This window comes from Rhipicephalus microplus, chromosome X (genome assembly GCF_043290135.1).
Source record: "Rhipicephalus microplus isolate Deutch F79 chromosome X, USDA_Rmic, whole genome shotgun sequence".
Taxonomy (NCBI): domain Eukaryota; kingdom Metazoa; phylum Arthropoda; class Arachnida; order Ixodida; family Ixodidae; genus Rhipicephalus; species Rhipicephalus microplus.
Window position 1 is genome coordinate 331,043,412 of NC_134710.1, and position 17,111 is coordinate 331,060,522.

Below are 17,111 nucleotides of genomic sequence, written 5' to 3' on the forward strand. Positions count from 1 at the left end.
TAGCGCCAGGAGCGGGAACCTTTGCGCTACGTGGTACATCCCGAATGCAATGCAAATGCAAACCACCAGGCATAAGCCACGCACACGCGTTAGTTTCCTAACTTGGTTTACTTTATTGTGAGCTATTTTAAAGCACCGTAACAAATTAACATCGCTATGTTTGTCACACTTCATGGATTCGGAAAGATGAGGAAAGCTAATCAATTATCCTTATCTTGGATTCACGAGCACGATATTGAACGCTGTTTCCTCTATAGCTTAATGAATTATATATCTCAATAGTTGTATGATTGTGGCGCAGTCTGAAAGAAAACCCGCCACAGTGATCATGTCGTTGTTGTGTTTGGCTGCCGATCCGAATGTCGCGGAATCAAATCCCGGCCGTGGCGGTCGCATTTTCAATGGAGGCGAAAGTGCTTGCTGCATGTGTGCTTAGAGGAATAGGTGCACGTTAAAGAACCTCCGTTGGTTTAAATTTCCGGAGCACTCCACTATATGGCGTTTCTATTATTCATGTCGTTGTTTTGGCCCGTAAAATGTCATAAATTGTTAGTCTGAAATAAAAAAAGGAGGCAGCAAATTTATAAAAAAAACCATATCTGATTTATCCTAACAACTGCAACTTCTCTTCGTATACGTGGTAGCATTGCGACGACCGTCGGTGGACAGGCCTGACTAACAATGTGGTTTCGTTATGTCCCGGGCAGCCATAAAAGAGACGAGAACACAAAACAAGCAAGGAAGCAAACAAACCTGGAAACTCATTTCGTCACGGAGACACGGGACCAAGCAAGCGGCATCCCGAAACGGCGCCTGACATACGAGTCGGCCTCACCATACTGTAGCCCCGCACATACGCCCACAATCGAACTGCTCGAGTCTCCCCTTTGGACGTCGTCGTTAAAAGGGGCTGCCAGGCCACTCTGCCCCTATGCTAGTTTAGTGGTAACAGTGAAAGGTAATCTCGGAGTTTGCGTCTGGAAAGCCCAGCTCGCGACCGCCGCCTACACGATAGCCACCCGTTTGGCCCTTCTGAGATAATGCCCGCTAATCCAATTCAGCGAGCCAACCGGGTCGCGTCAGGGGCAGCTGCCCGTCGTCTCATGTGTCACCCGACGTCCGGCCTCGATGTCCGGTGCGCGTGCATCACGGCCAGAACCTGATTTGCGTGCGCTCACTGGACCGTATATACTGACCCGAGTTAACTCGGCCCAACTTTTATGGCTGGAGCCCGATCGAAAAGTATGCGCACCACGGCGCAATCTTCCCGGCAAGAGCATCCGCCTCTAGGCCTTCGATAGTTTAAAGAAGGGATCGCCTGCAGCGCCGGTGTCCTCACGCTGTGTGCTCGCATAGCTGTGCGGCTCGGATTGCATGACGCTCGATCGTCCCTTTGATAATCTTAGAGAAGTGACAGTTGCGCAAATTATATTCGCGAAAATTCGCGATGCTTACTCGAACTCGGCGCCGGAAGTTTACCCGAAAGGACAGGAAAAGGCACTGAAAGCAGGATAAAGAAACGCAAAGTTCAACACTTCCCTAGCACAGAATTCAGTTTCAATCACATTTGACGCTTTCGATAAACCTCCCTTACAACCTTCCCATACGGGTCTTTTTCACCAGTACCGTATCAGAGCGCATTCAATGCCTAATGGACAATGCAGGTTGTGTATGGTACATGCTTGCATGCACCGCACGCACACACACGGTCGATACCCGCACTCACACACGCATGCATACATGTGTGTGTGTGTGTCCGTTGATGCGTGCGTGCGTTTGCGGGTTTGTGAGTGGGTGTGATGTGGTATGCATGCGTGTGCTTGCTCCTATGTTCGCGTGGCAGTGTCGTGCGCATCGTTTGGTGCTTACGTGCCTGTGTGTGTGTGCTTCTTTCGCCCCCTATATATAACTAAATAACGCCAGGCCTGGGCGGAACGTGCCGCACATTCACAGCGTAAGGTAGAAGAGCGGCCTTTCAGAGTCGTAACACTATTTGGGATTCTACGAGCATACTGCAGGGTACACACTAAGCCATAAATAATAATAAATTTTGTGAAGTAGGCCTGTATTCACTATGCTATCCTTCGTAATATTTTTGGAGAAGCCTTATATCCGTTACACACCTGTTATGAATTTTGTGCAATTTCTTTCATGCAGTGGCTGACAACGATGAAGAAATATGCCTTAAGTGGGTATGCGCCACAGTTAATAAGTGATCAAGAGCAAGTTTTCTAATGGGTTGGAGCATTGGATGAACCACTCGTTACGCAATTCGCATTGTGTGACGCCTGGTTGTTCCTTTGCTGTTCTAAAATGCTTTATTACTCATAATAACGCGACTACTTTCCCGACAGAGAGCCTGCCAAAGACCAGTTTAGAAACGAGTTCCAAGCACTGGCGTGGCTCAGGGTGTTGGGACTCCGGGTCCTGCCAGTCTCGTTTTCGGTAGCTGGCCCCGTCGCAGGATCCATCGTCCAACAATTCAGCGAGAAGAAGCGCCCGAACGAACGACAGAGATTTATTTACATGTGGAGAAGTGGTCAACTGATCCAAAGAGAGAAGAGTGAGTGATACAAAACGTCTTCGGCGTTTTATAGCGCCACGTTGTTGACACTGGGCGCCTTGTCCGCATCGTCAGCCAATACGGTGTCCCCGGCACCTCGGCCACGAGGGAGGGGGAAACACCTCTCACAACACATGGAGTGGCACAACCTAACACGGAGTCCATATATGGTCACGGCGCCCTAAAATGTTACCAAACATGGTCACGAACGCACAGCAGAGTCCGGAGTTCTCCTAGTGAGAGGAGGAGCCTGAATGGGGAGGTGGGGTGGACGACCCCGTCGGTCAAGAACTGGTTCTCCCCCAAACTCTCCTTGCTTGGTACTCTAGGGCCGGTCGTAACAGTCTCTCGCGCGGGGGGGGGGGGGGGTGAAGATCTCGATGGGCTGAGGTTTGCAGCCACTGTCCGGAGAGATCAGCGCCGGCAGTCGGTTTGGTGACGACCATCTTTGATGAAGTAGAGGGCAACACCTGCTTCATTGTGGGCTCAACAGACATCACATACGCACATGAAAACACAACTACTCAGCCGGTGAGCGCCGGACAATTCCGCCAAACTCCACCAGGCAATTTCCCCTTTAACTGATATTAAAGGAAATAGACAATTTATTCAAAATGTTACTCACACTTTCAGGTGACACAAAACAACAACAACACTGGAAGCACACCGAACCCGAAACCTTGGATAGCCGTGTCTTCAACGTTTTCAAACAAGTACACCTAAAAGAGTAAAAAAAACAATCACTAGCTCTTGTCTAGGTCAGGAAAAAAAATGCCAGAGTTCTCGAGACATCATCTCGCGTCAGGGGCATCGACTTAAACCATCAGCGTTGCCATGGAGTACACCCTTTTTGTAGCGTATTTCAAACGTATATTGTTGCAAAACGAGGCTCCAACGCAGCAGGCGGCCGTTCTTAGAGGACATGGTCTGTAGCCAGGTGAGAGGACAGTGGTCCACTTCCACAATGAACTTGCTTCCGGCAATATAACAAGCCAGTTTCTGGACTGCCCAAACCAAGCACGCACATTCCTTTTCGCTAGCGCTGTAAACCTGCTCGCGAAGGGTGAGCAGGCTAACATAGAGGACGGGATGCTCTTGATCCCCCTCATCCCTTTGACTCAGAACTGCCCCCCTGCCTCTATCATTAGCGTCGCATTGGACTATGAAAGGCCTCGAGTAGTCCGGTGAACTAAGCAAAGGTTGGCTCGACAAGGCCGCTTTCAAAACGCGGAAAGCCTTTTCTTTCTCCTCATCCCAGTCGACCATTTGGGGCTCGGTCTTGCGCAACGCGTCAGTAAGAGTGCTGGCAATGTCGGAATATCTAGGGATGTACTTACGATAGTAACCAGCTATTCCAAGAAAAGCCCGAATATCGGTTTTCGTTCGGGGCTGGGGAAAGTCTCGGATAGCTGCCACTTTCATTTCAGAGTGACGGCGATGCCCTCGACCGATAACATGCCCGAGATAGAGTACCTCTGCTTGTGCTAGCTGACACTTGGGCGCCTTTACCGTTAAACCTGCTTCGCGTAGGCGTGTCAGTACTGCTCTCAAATGCGCCAAGTGTTCTGGCCAGGACGAGGAAAACACGGCGACGTCGTCCAAGTAAGGCAATGCGAAGTCCTCTTGACCCCGCAAAACCTTATCCATTAAGTTTGAAAAACAGTAAGACGCGTTCTTTAGGCCGAAACTCAACACTTTGGGGCGAAATGTCCCCAATGGTGAAATAAATGCAGCATACCGGCTCGCCCTCTCAGTGAGCGGCACCTGCCAGTAACCTCTCACTAGGTCTAGCGTTGAGATAAATTCCGCGCTGCTTACCCTCTCGACGCGTTCCTCAATGTGGGCAATTGGGTATGTCTGATCCTTGGTGATGAGGTTTAACTTACGATAGTCTACGCAAGGACACGGATCTTTGCCGGGTACCTCCACAAGAATTAACGGGGAAGTGTAATCACTTTCACACGGCTCAATCACGCCCAATTCCAGCATCTTGTTAACCTCTGCTTTTATTAGCTCAAGCCGGCGAGGTGACACCCGATACGTCTTAGATCTTACTGGTTCCGACGAGGTAAGCTCTATGTCATGAGTGAGGACGGATGTCCGGCCTGGCTCGCTTACAAATCTGTCCTGAAACTCGGTCAAAAGACCACGCAATCCCTGCTTCTGCTTCGTTGTCAGTTGTGACTTTGATACTAAATCCTCAACTCTTTTCTCGATCGGGACTTCGTCCGATTCGAGAGCTAATTCAGGGATTTCTGCCGGAACCTCTTCCGGAACATTTAAAGTCATGTTCACGATGGCTTCCCTCTCTTTGTAGGGTTTGAGTAAGTTGCTATGATACACCTGGTGTGCCTTACGACTTCCTGGTAATTTTACAACATAGTTGGTGTCAGACAATTTTCGAGTAATTTCTGCCGGGCCGAACCATTGCACTTCAAGCTTATTCTTTTGGGAGGGCCTCAACAACATGACCCTGTCTCCTACAGCAAAGTGTCGTGCTTTAGCTGTCCGATCGTAGTAAAGCTTAGCCTTCTGCTGTGCTTTGGTCATCGCACTCTCGGTCAGTTCTTGGGTTTTTTTGAGACGATCCAATAAGGTGAGGACATATTCCACTACTACAGGATCATCACCCTGACCTTCCCACGACTCTCTCAGCATACGAAGAGGAGACCGCAGTCTGCGGCCGTAAACAAGTTCTGCTGGCGTAAACCCTGTTGTCTCATGTGGTGCAGTTCTTAGTGCAAACATCGTTGCAGGTAAGCACATTTCCCAGTCAGTTTTCCGTTCAAAACATAAGGCTCTTAACACTCGCTTAATCACGGAGTGAAGCTTTTCTATCGAGTTCGACTGCGGATGGTAGACTGAACTATGCAATAATTTCACGCCACACCGCTCTAGAAAGGTTGTCGTTAAGGCACTCGTGAAAATGGTGCCCTGGTCTGATTGTATCTCGGCAGGAAAGCCTACCCGGGCAAACACGGACAGAAGTGCGTTCACTACTTCCACGGAACTTAGCTCTTTTAGCGGGACCGCCTCTGTAAATTTAGTAGCTGGGCAGATTAAGGTCAGGATGTGACGGTAGCCTGAAGTTGTCTTGGGCAAAGGACCTACTGTGTCAATTACCAACCGACGAAAGGGCTCCGTGATTACGGGTACCAGCTTCATTGGAAATTTCGCCTTATCTCCCGGCTTACCCACTCGCTAACACACAGCGCAAGATTTTACAAACCTCTCTACATCTTTAAAGGATCCAGGCCAGTAGTATTCCTGTAAAAGACGATTTTTCGTCTTCTTTACGCCTAAGTGGCCTGACCATGATTCTCCATGCACCAAACTAAGCAAATCCTGACGATACGCCTGAGGTACGACTACCTGGTCAAACTCTACTCCTCGCCTATCTAGATATTTTCGATAGTGTATGCCGCTCCTCTCTTGGAATCTCACATTTCGTTTGGCGATTCCCTCTTTCGAACTGTCCTGAAATTGCTTAAGCGTCGGGTCCCCCTTTTGTTCGGTTATTAATGAAGCGGGGCTCACCTGCAGCAGCTGACTGAAATTATCCGAAGTTGGCATGACACACAACTCTTTTGTATTTCCTAGTACCTGGAATGTGTCACCCTCTGTGCTATCCTCTGTACTACCAGGAATCGGCTTGAGAGCAACGGCATTTTCTATTTGCTCGGTCAACGAGACGTAATTGACACCTTCCAATTCGGGAGGAGCTTCAACGTCGCCTTTAGGAATGGTTGCCTCCGCGACTACGGCTTCTGCAGCCTGTTCTCGCACAAGTCGATTTGTTACCGCGGTGTCCAACTCGCAACCAGGCCCGTTGTCGATTTGAGGCTTGTTTGCCTCAGTGAATGTTGCTCTCGCAGCCAGCGCACGTGCCTTCGATCTAGTCAGTGCCTGCACTATGCCTTCTCCCAACGTTAGACCTTTCTCCTTCAGCATTTGATCTGACTTATTTGAAAAAAGAGTAAGGATACTGAGGGGGTAGATATGGTGATACCGCGGCTTCTGTTTCCAACGTACCAAATGCGCCTTTAAGGACAACTTTAGCTACGGGAAGGCACTGACTGCTTGCTTCTACGGCTTGTCTAATCCAGGCACAGTCTCCTGAATACTGTCCGGACTGAACAAAGGACGGATGAACTACGTCCATAGTGGCTGCGGAGTCTCTAAGAACCCGACACTGCTTGCCGTTCACGGTAAGGTCGTACATATAGGGCTCTAACAACTTCATGTTCTCGTCGGCTTCATTTATAGATAAAAAGACCACCTTTTCTTTCGGGCAATGTTTCGCGAAGTGCACTGTTTCGTGGCAATTGAAACAAGCCGTCGGTTTTTTTGCCTCAAATTTCCTTTTGCTTGCCTCTGCCGACGCCTCATGGTTAGATGCCTTGTTTTCCTCACCCTTTTGTGCGAGACTTGTCGGTTGTTTTCTAAACGGCGCCTTATTCGGTCTTAGGAATTTGTCCCCTTTTGGCTCGCTGCTTGCCTCGAGGGCGCGGCGTGTAAATAATTCTTCAGCGAGCTCTGCGGCTTTTGTTACGGTGTTCACGTCTGGTCTATCCTGCACCCAGAACCTCACCTTTTCTGGTAACCTTTGATAGAATTGTTTCAGACCGATACACTCGAGCACCTTGTCATTATTCCCATACGCCTTTGCCTCTTTCAGCCACTCCCCCATGTTGGCCATTAACTTGTAAGCAAACTCCGGGTATGAATCATTGCTCTCTTTTACGGCGTTGCGAAATTTTTGTCTGAAACCTTCCGCTGACAACCTGTATTTCTTGAGAAGGCTCGACTTTACCTCACTGTACTCGTCAGCCTCCTCTTTAGTGAGGCGCGCGATTACTTCTGAGGCCTCCCCCGGAAGTAGGGACAACAAGCGTTGAGACCATGTATCCTGGCTGAAACCTTGCCTTTCACAAGTTCTCTCAAAGTTGACGAGGAACAGCCCAATGTCCTCCCCTAGCTTGTACGATCTCATTAGGTCCGTCATTTTGAACCTGACCCGCTCTGCGGTACCGGATGCCTCGCTGCCTCCTACTCTACTACTATGGCTAATCTCTAGCTCGAGGCGCTTCATTTCAAGCTCGTGCTTACGCATCTTATCTGCCTCGGCTTCTGCCGCTTTCCTTTCGGCCTCCGCCGCCTTTCTTTCGGCCTCTGCCGCTTGCCTTTCGGCCTCCGCCGCCTTTCCTTCGGCCTCGGCCGCTTGTCTCTCCTGAATCTCCTCGACACATTCTGACAGCTCGTCATCCTCCGCCCCCAATGCGAGAATCGCCTCTATCAGCTCTGGCTTTCTTTGAGAGTCCGACACCTCCAGATTCAGCTCCCTTGCAAGTAGCAACAACATGGACTTTCGCAGGGATTTCAGATTCATGGCTGCCTCCAGTACCGCTGTCTCTGTTCCACAAAGATTCCTGTCCTGCAACTAATTAACCTTGACGGCAACGACAGCTCTAGGTTCCTGCCTTGCCTCAAGTTTTCCGTTAACTTAGTCTACAAATAAAGCTTCAAAAAGCTCTTATACGGAATCCTGCCCTGCCACTGTTAACCTTGACGCCACTGACAGAAAGAGCTTAACCAAGCTATCACACAATTTCTGCCTGACGCAAGTTACCTGTTAACCCAATGACCGAGACAGCCCCTCTCTACCAGCTTTTACTTAACACATAGAGTAAATGCCTGGTAAAATTTAACAGAGAAAGCCGGCGCTCACCCAGTTCGCAGTCATGTCTCCGGCGTCGTGCCTCTCAGAAGTGCCGTTCGATTCCCTCTGGAAGTCGATGAGCTCGTGTCATCCTTCTCCTGCCGTCCCGTTGTTGGACTTCGGGCTCACTCCGTCCAGTGGTCGCTTTCGGGGTTATCGGCATCCCGCCGCTGCCATCCAGTTGTTGGGACTCCGGGTCCTGCCGGTCTCGTTTTCGGTAGCTGGCCCCGTCGCAGGATCCATCGTCCAACAATTCAGCGAGAAGAAGCGCCCGAACGGACGACAGAGATTTATTTACATGTGGAGAAGTGGTCAACTGATCCAAAGAGAGAAGAGTGAGTGATACAAAACGTCTTCGGCGTTTTATAGCGCCACGTTGTTGACACTGGGCGCCTTGTCCGCATCGTCAGCCAATACGGTGTCCCCGGCACCTCGGCCACGAGAGAGGGGGAAACACCTCTCAACACATGGAGTGGCACAACCTAACACGGAGTCCATATATGGTCACGGCGCCCTAAAATGTTACCAAACATGGTCACGAACGCACAGCAGAGTCCGGAGTTCTCCCGGTGAGAGGAGGAGCCTGAATGGGGAGGTAGGGTGGACGACCCCGTCGGTCAAGAACTGGTTCTCCCCCAAACTCTCCTTGCTTGGTTCCCTAGGGCCGGTCGTAACAAGGGGCAGAATGTTGGAGTGACACGCAGCGGACCTAGCTTAGAAATCCATTGTGTCATGAACATGTTTTTTTACTGAGTTTTTTTTTTCGTTCGATATTGGTTACGGACACAGTCGGCTGCGGTGGCGGCAGCACACAATTACGGGGCCGCGCGTGACACGTGTCCTGATCTCATAAGACCTTTCGCAGTGAAAGAATATGGGGGCGGCCCGCACGACCAGGAGGTATAACGGGCTCAAACCAATCTAACACAAACGAAGATGGACGATTTCCCAAATTAGTTCTTCTTAAACCGCCAATTTTTTTAAAATTAGCAAGAGCAAAACCTAATGAGTGCAGCTCGGAACTTCAAGCATCAACCGATTAGATTCTCAGGAAGGAACAGGTCGACATGCAGCAGCAGTGTATTTCCCTAAATTCAGTGTTTGAGGTGTTCGTTCATTCGTTCGTTCGTGCGTGCGTGCGTGCGCGCGCGCGTGTGTGTGTGTGTGTGTGTGTGTGTGTGTGTGTGTGTGTGTGTGTGTGTGTGTGTGTGTGTGTGTGTGTGTGTGTGTGTGTGTGTTATCATGCCACCAAGTGTACGGCGTAGCACACGTAAAACAAAGTGCGCTGCTGAAATGCCTTGCATCGAAATTCGAGCTAGGACTTCAAATGTTTCAAGAAGCGTCACTGACTCGACCACGGTAAAAACTTAGAAGGCAGTGGCGTCATACTGATATTTCAATGTTGATTTTTCTCTATAGCGGTGTTGCTACCATGTACCGTGTTTAAACAATCTTAGCAGTGTGAGTCCGTGAAGATGCTTGAAATTTCAAACTCATGACGTTTGGTGGAGCGAAGTTGAGCAGTTAGAGTTTTTTTTTCAATATACATGGCCCTTATTCCTCAGGAGCTGCTTGGCATATACATATACCCACATAGCTTGGTATAGACAGTCCCTTTATTTTTAGTGGACCGAAGCTGAGCTGTGGGACTTGGCAGCTTTCTGCGGAACATACCAGCTAGGAGATGTGTTACGCTCCGCTGGGATTCACCATGACCCATAAGTAGCTCAACTAGTGAAAATAACGAGCTGCCAATGGAAAGACAACAATGAGAAGATGGAAACTTGCGAAGAGAGATTCGTAATCAGGCGGTAGTGCTAGCCGACAAGTGGACCTATCTTTTTCATGTGTATTTATTTATTTATTTATTTATTTGAAAAAGTCAAGTCCAGTTGCCGACACGTTGGCTGCAGCACCTGCAGCCTCTGGTTTCAAATTTGTTAAGAATTTTCAGTGGTTATGACAAAATCAGCAATGTGCTGCACAGAACTTCACTTTTAATTTCCCACGGAAGAAAAATGTTACCTTTATTAAGGAGGTTTCTTCTGCGTGTGGCTACGCCTGAAGTAAATGCATATTGCGTGCTCCCAGTAATAGCCATGTGTTAAAACTAAATAAAAATAATGAAGCAAAGCGCAAAGCTGTACAGAGTCACAACAGTTGAAAATGTTTTTCAATACTTCTTGCTTCGTTGGTATACATATTGGATTTATAGCTTCTACAATAGTATATAGCTGCAAAGTACGTGCATTATAAAATCAGAATCCAGCCACTGAGGAATAAAGCAAAGGTGAGCTTGAGAAGGGGGCGTACAAAGCAAATTAGCTCGGGAGCAAAGTTCTTTCCTCCTCCTTTCGCCCTAATTCAAACGAAAGAGAGCAAAATTTATTTCTTTGCCGCGTGCCTCATGTAAATCAGTTTTGGCCACGCATAGAGCCCTCTGATAGCTTTCATCGAAGATACCGCCTTTGCATAATCGTTCTCGCACGTGAATTTCATTTTGCCGCTTAAAATTTGTGAGTAAGCAAAGGTAATCACAGATACTGATCTTGAAAACATTATTTATTACGGAAATAATTGCCAGTGTTGAACGCATCACTGAGGAGGAACTCCGTCCTCGCGACATGCGCCGTTTGGAAAATCACAGGTGCTATTATATAAATGCGCTTGCATTTGAGAGCTAGTATGATGGGACGAACGCAGCATTAAAAAAAAAACGCCTTCGAACGTCTAATTTTTTTTGCATAAGCTTTTCTCACATTTACACTTATTAGGAAGCTGTATCTACTTACCGGCGAATGTTTTCCGTGCCATAGTTCGTGTTGCTTTAGAAAGGTCCGTTAGCGTTTACGAACGCCAGGAGGAGACAAAAACAAGGGGGGGGGGGGGGCATAAATATACGAAGCAGATAAAAGTGCGTTAGAACGCTGCTTTTGCTATTAAATAGACTTGCGACTTTATCTTTACACTTTAAAAGAAACTGTCCAGCTGAAATTTGGTAATGATGATAAAAGTGCGAAGTATAAAAAAACTGAATGAGACTGTGGGTTCATATTACAAACATGTTATCGGACTATATATTTGTTCCTAAGATACTTACAAATTAGCGAAGTCGTAGTCGGCAACGGCAAACGTATTGCATACAATTGAAAATGGCTTTGCGTGTCCACTGTACACCTATTGGGCATGTCTTGTTTGTTGTCATTAGTTGAATTTAATTTACAACTATCTTTAAGACTGAAGTATGTGCAAATTTTTAATTTGAGGCGAATGATTGTACATTCGGTCTTCCCTGACGATAAGTTTTTTTTTGTCGTTCACTGTAACTGATTTCTGTGTATTGTGTAATTACTGAACTGCAGTGAAATGCTACACCTAATTTATCCCGTGCCTTCATCAGAATCATTGTCCGTTGGCTTCATTAGGGTGTTGTCGAACGAAGAAGCGAAATGATTCCCCTTTTTTGATGATTTCATTACTGCGAACGACTCAGGGTGCCTGATGAAACAATAAGTGATCACCGTGTCTGATGACGTCACCCTGTGAAGTCATCATGACCTCGCAGGAGAACATCAGTGACGTCCTCGTGATATTACCATAACGTCGCAGCACGTAACGTCACATGGTGACATCGCCATAGAGCTCTCTAAATTAATCTATAGGAGTAACTCTGGCGCTGCGATCGTTCAGCCACCGTGGGTATTATGGGAAGTGCACGAATTTGCCTAGTCTCCGTACTTGCTGCTTCCAACACACTTGTGGCTTTGTTTATTTATAGCTTTCTTTTGGTTCTGTTTCGAATAAAATAACAGACCTTTGTGAACCAGAGATACTGCAGTATCGCGATACATGCGCATCGCGTTAATATTTCAGAAGTATATTCCAGTATACGTGTTTCTGTATGGAGACACATTTGAAAAATGTATTTGGATCTCAGTAGTGAAATCTTTATGCGATGCGTCGATTGTATTGCGATAACATGCGAGGCACAAATATCTCGTTACATTTTTATTTTGCGAGAAATGAATCTGAGTGCATTTTGACTGCTTACAAGGGAACAGACAGAAAAGAAACTTTAACAAAGGGGAGAATTGTGTGTGTGTGTGTGTGTGTGTGTGTGTGTGTGTGTGTGTGTGTGTGTGTGTGTGTGTGTGTGTGTGTGTGTGTGTGTGTGTGTGTGTGTGTGTGTGTGTGTGTGTCAATAAAAACAAAGGTGTGCCACTGGTCCATGACATAGAATTGACCACGATGGTTTACCCTCAAGCACATACTGCCCCATGTGGTCACACGCGACGCCACTGACAGAACTTGCTATTGCTCAAAGCCAGCGTAGAACGCTTAATTTTGTTGGGTGGCCAACCATTCGTTCATGACAAGTCATTAAATTGGCCATGAAGCCGCTTGTTAAATGCGATTGATACCTGTAATTACGTAATTATTCGCCGTAATGTACTTTACAAGACCCCTCCCCCCATTTGTAATGTCTTAACCCCGCTGAGTGTACTATAATGAATAAAAAAAAAGGGCAAGGTTCAATTCTCTGAAACTTTCTTTACAACGTTATGTTGCACTAATTAATGTCTTTCAGGCGTATCAGCACGCCCGAAAAAAGTATTCTTGCATTTGTATTGCTGGATCTGTAGTCCGGAATACTTTTTGCGAATTTTCGTCACAGTATCTCCGAAATATCTAGTTATGTCAACGGGAAATTTATTTCAGTACACGAAATTCAGGATTCCAACTGATGTATTTCGGTATCTATATTCCGGATTAGTTTTTCAAGTATTTCTTCCCAGCCCTGTGGTGAACTTTGCGAGACAATTTTGATTCTTGAGCCTAAAGGTCCAAACACCGAAGCCTAACAGGTAAACCTTTGTTTAACTTCGTTTTGCGGTAAAGCGGATTCAGGGCACACGGAGCCAAACGGAGCCCAAAGAACAAAAATTAGACAAATCCATGAACTACCCATCAAACCTATGCTGGTTAAAGCACCATCAGTTCAAGCTCAAATAGAAACTAGTGTCCGAGTTCTCTCTTTAGTGTATTCATAGGAAACTCACTAGCCAGGACCAACGTTCAGCATTCGTTTATTCTCACAAGCATTCGGATTTAATACGCCAAAAAATATTTCGCCTGGCACAACTCAGAGTGCTGCCACATTTTCTCAAAAGTGAGTCTGTGGCTTTCATTGCTTTCTCTCTTCATTTCTGAAGTTCGACTAGTTGCTTTCATTAAAAAAGTTTAAAAGCACTGCAGCTTGAAGTGAAAAATCGACACATATATATATGATCAAATTCATATGGATCAAATATTCAGATATACATACATATCTATAGAGGTGCACAATGCAGGTATTGGAAGCGATAGCTCAACATCAAACCAATCAGACGTTACCTACACCATGAAACAAGAAGTAAGCGAGAAAAGAGCATAAAGAAAACACCCGGTAGCTCTTCAAGTCCTGCACGCTTCTGCTGTAACGATTTTCTAGGGATATATGTCTAGTTATCTGTTATATCAAGTGCACATGTTTCAGACTGCGTGTTATTACAGATGCGTGGGAGATATTTGAAGCGTCAGTTCGACCTCAAGCAGAGACATAGGCAGAAATATTTTTTTCCGGAGGGAGGGGGCATTACTTTGATCTGAAGGAAGGGTCGGGTAGGCAGACGTAGTCGAATGTCCTTTCATACTCGGTATGCCATGGTAAAAAAAGAAAAAGAAAGAAAACAAGATACTCGAGAGTTTGGTGCTACACCTTGGCTACATCAATGGACTCCAGGGTCAGTTCTGAGCGTCATGCTGATATTTGAATGCATAGCGTCTCAAAAGATAGCTCATCAAAACGCAAGCTGTCACGAACGGCGTCCTTTATTATCACCTGTCGTACATGTACGATGGCACCATATACTACCGCGTGGTTGTATACAGCTGTATCAGGCTGAACTATCTTCCGGATTGGCCGACAAAAAGAGACAGGAAAATTACGATTAGCTTGCAAAAAGAGCTATACCCGCTTGAAAAAGAAAAGACTAGGAAACGTGGTTTCTTGGGCAAGAAAAAGGAAAAAAAAAGAACAAGCACTTGCAAAACGCGCAACCCCAAGCCACTCAGCGACTCACGCTATCACTTGACATGGATTTCCTCGCGCCTTCGCTTACTTTCTGTCGCTCTTTTCGCGATGGGCCCTCTGGTTTCTTCGAAGCTATTCCCACCAGACAGCGCTGCCTAAAAGGTTAACCGTAACGTTAGCTCGAACGCCGATAGCTGAAGTCAGAAAGACAACAGGAAGAAGACGCGAGTAGATTCACGCGAAAAACTCATTTTGTTCAGGCGCTGCCGGGTAACGAGGTATTAAGCCCGGTGCAACAAGGTGTTACGGGGCGTTTGTATTCCACCAAATATAGTACACTGTAGAGGTTCCGAATAACACGTCATGGGCAACGCATTATCATCGGTACATGTTCGTGTTGATACTTAATTATTTGGTAAATAAAATGATGAAATAAGAGGCTAAAAATGGAGGCAACAGACGCACGTGTGACGTAAGCAAGACACGCAGATCAGAACGGATTACTTGTTAGAATTACGTGTTTGGTTTTTTGGCAAGCTTCCTGTACTCATCATCTGTCATTGTATATTTTTGCTTTCGCTGTGTTCGCTGTGTCGTAAATTAAGTGACTAGAATGTTACTGCGTAGACAGCTGTGCCCCCCCCCCCTTTCTTGAGCAAGGTTATAGTTTTAAACCAAACAAAAAAGAGGGGGAGGTCACGTTGATTGCTCAGAAATGGTCATGGCCTTCTTTTATAACGTCATCATCAGCCTGACTACGTCCACCACAAAGATAAGGTCTTTCCCATGTTCCGCCAGTCAACTCAGACTTTCTTTTCTCATAATTATATGCAGGTTTTGGAATGTTAAACCTCACATATCAATCGACCCAGTTTTGTCCTTGCTGCTGCCACTTTATACCCGCAAACTTTCTAATCTGATCTGCCCACCTAACTTTCTGTCTCGCCCCAAATCGCTTGTCTTTTCTGAGAATTCAGTTACTTACATTTAATGACCAGTGATTATCCTGTCTACGCGCTACATGCCCGACCCATGTTCATTTGTTCTTCTTGATTTCAATTTTGATATAATTAGCCCCGGTTTGTTCCCTGATCCACTCAGCTCTCTTGTTGTCTCTTAAGGGTACACCTTTCGTTTTTCTTTCCTTCGCTCGCTGCGTTGTACTCAATTTAAGGTGAACCCTCTTTGTAAGCCTCCAGGTTGTTGCTCCGTAGGTAAGTGCCGCTAAGATGCAGCTGTTACATACCTTCATCTTGAGGAACAGTGTCAATCTACCAGTCCTGATTTCAGAATGCTTGCAAAATGTGCTTCACCCCATCCTTATTTTTCTAGTTACTTCAAGCTCGTGTTTCGACTCCACAGTTATTACCTGTCCTAAGCAGACGTACTCTTTTACCACTTGGCCCCGCCAGGGTGGTGTACTGGCTAAGGTACTAAGCTGCTGACCCGCAGGTCACGGGATCAAATTCCGGCTGTGGCGGCTGCATTTCCGATGGAGGCGGAAATGTTGTAGGCCCGTGTGCTCAGATTTGGGTGCACGTTAAAAAACCCCAGGTGGTCGAAATTTTCGGAGTCTTCTACTACGGCGTCTCTTATGGTGGTCTTGGGAAGTTAAACCTCGCAAATCAATCAATCTTTTTGTGCACTGCTACCTATCTCGAAGCGCTGTTCTTTTCCAAGGTTTGTACATTACTTTTGTTTTCTGCAGATTAATTTTAAGGTCTACCTTTCTGCTCTCCTTGTCTAATTCAGCAATTATGAATGGCGATTCATTCCCTGAGTTACTAAGCAATGAAATATCGTCGGCGAAGAGCGGGTTACTAAGGTACGCTCCAGTGACTTCTATCCCTAACATAGTTGTTCCAATAACAACGACCCACGAGGTATTATAGAAGTATAAACAGTCTTGCTCCACTTTTTTATTCTACCACTGTACCACGCTTTCTCCTTCGTTTGACGGAGTATAGGTTAATCTGTTTATTTAAAATTACGTCAAGTAAAACGACCTTGAATAATTGTCAGATATAACTCCGATATGAAGATACCTTCATGTCTTAGTTATGACAGGATAACAATGTTCGCTCGTAGTAGAGCAACCACCGCCTCTTCGGCCGCCTCTGTGTGTTCCGCACGCACCGTGGCGCTCGCGAGGCATTTGCCTGTGTGATTCACAACGGTGATAACGTGAGCACGCTTTCCCTCTGGGTATCGCACAGCGTCCACGTACACTGGGTTAATCCCCTTTTCCCCCCACCCCGCCCAGTAAAACTGCCGGACTTTAAAGTCTATTCATTCATTCGTAGTAGAGCTCAGAGCACTCCTAACGATAATTACTATTATGGCTGGTTCGGCCAGCATAACGTCACACAAACATGGTGAAAAAAAATGGGGGAGGGAGCACGAAAACTCCGTGCATTGACCTCTCATTTATGTCATTCATAGATTACGTCTGGCGTTAGACTAATCAGCCGCGTGGTGTTTTGCCTCTGTGAGCGTCGCTGCCACTCGCCATTGGCTTCTCGTAATAATGCGATTGCGCTGCGACGTTTATTGCGAGAAATCGCGAAAAGGGTGTGCCGCGTCTACCGTGTATATATGCGGGCACAGCAATATATCGAGGAATGGCTTCAGCAAGAATTGCTTGATTACGCAATACTTGAAGCAGGAAAGAAAAAAATTGTCGTTGTCTCCATTTTAAAATAGATATACAAGCTCATACGGTTTTCTTCGATGTCAGGTGGACCTTGATTTTTCTC

At 46.6% G+C, this 17,111-nt stretch overlaps 1 protein-coding gene and 1 long non-coding RNA gene across 2 annotated transcripts in view; one reads left to right on the plus strand and one right to left on the minus strand.

Annotated features, from left to right (window-relative positions):
* LOC142776281 (protein qui-1-like) overlaps positions 1-17,111 on the minus strand; it is a 316,351-nt gene that overhangs the window by 298,615 nt on the left and 625 nt on the right. The window lies entirely within an intron of this gene.
* Positions 1-17,111, plus strand: part of LOC142776282 (uncharacterized) — a 55,643-nt gene that overhangs the window by 21,767 nt on the left and 16,765 nt on the right. The gene's annotated exons all lie outside the window — the stretch shown is intronic.